The sequence below is a fragment of the Centruroides sculpturatus genome, unplaced genomic scaffold (assembly GCF_000671375.1).
Source record: "Centruroides sculpturatus isolate CEXI.00-Female unplaced genomic scaffold, Cexi_2.0 scaffold259, whole genome shotgun sequence".
Lineage (NCBI taxonomy): Eukaryota > Metazoa > Arthropoda > Arachnida > Scorpiones > Buthidae > Centruroides > Centruroides sculpturatus.
In genome coordinates, this window is record NW_019384410.1 from 102,438 (window position 1) to 103,603 (window position 1,166).

Genomic DNA, 1,166 nt, shown 5'->3' on the forward strand with positions numbered 1-1,166 from the left:
ACACCAGGCCTTAATTTTCTAAAAAATATTTTCAAATTAAAAAAATTCTAATATAATTCTATTCATACCACATTCTTAATAATGACATTAAATTATTTAAAATAATAAATAATTTAAATTTTAGAAAAAAAAAATCTTTAGAATTCTCCGAATTTCATACAATTTTTTTTTTACTTTATTTAATTTCTAAAAAATTGTAAACTTTCCAATTTCACTACGAAATCTTTAAGGAAAAGAAAAAAAAAATTACAAATTTATCAAACTTTTCCTCTTAAAAAATTATTTTAAAATTCTATTTTTTTTTTAAAAAAACCTTTACAGCATTATTTATCCAATAGAATAACACATACAAAAACAATTTTTTATTCTATAAAATGCTTACTTAATTCATTTGAATTATTATTATTATTATTATTATTTCTATTAAATTCTTTTTAAAAAATATTTAAACTAAAGTTTTCTAAACTGAAAAAATTAATCTTAAAATTAATTTTTAAATATAATGCATTCTGTCTAACATTTAATCACTTCCCCCCTTGTATTTTTAATAATAAGTTTTTAAANATTTCTATTAAAGTAAAAAAAAAAAAAGTTTTTATTGAATTAATTAATTTAAAAAATTTTTTAAAAAAATTATAATAATTTTTTTATTGGTATATTTTTATAATTTTTAGGAAAAAAAACTTAAGAAAATCCCATGCTGTCAACGACTCTCTCCTTTGTAATGAGCGCATCCCCTTCGATTATGACATTATGGCCGCTAGAGGCGACACCGTCGATGCTAGCCGGTACCGGTGGACTCTATCGCTATCTTATCTTCTTCCATCAACACCGCTTAGTTTGGAAGATAAACTGTCAAATATAAGTAGAATCGATGAAAGCAATTATTTCTACGATTCTTCATCTTAATAAAATGGTTAAGATATGTTAAAATCTTAATATATAATATTTTAATGAACTCATAACTTCTAGCTTATTAAATGGCTTTAGCAGTGTTTAATTTATATATAAACATTATATATCTTGTAGAAACTACTTTAATTTGTCTTCTCGAATATAATATTTTCTATTAAATATACTGTAGAATGATTAATTTGAGAATTATTATTATTATTATTATAAAATTTGAATTAAAAAATTATATAATATAATAATAAATATTTAAA

At 19.9% G+C, this 1,166-nt stretch overlaps 1 protein-coding gene across 1 annotated transcript in view; it reads left to right on the forward strand.

Moving 5' to 3' along the window:
- Window positions 1-717: 717 nt before the first annotated feature.
- The window catches only part of LOC111618994 (homeobox protein DLX-1-like), a 17,880-nt gene continuing 17,431 nt past the window's right edge, over window positions 718-1,166 (forward strand). The window contains exon 1 of the mRNA XM_023360621.1: window positions 718-916. The gene's annotated coding sequence lies outside the window, so the exon portion shown is untranslated. The remainder of the gene's footprint in view (window positions 917-1,166) is intronic.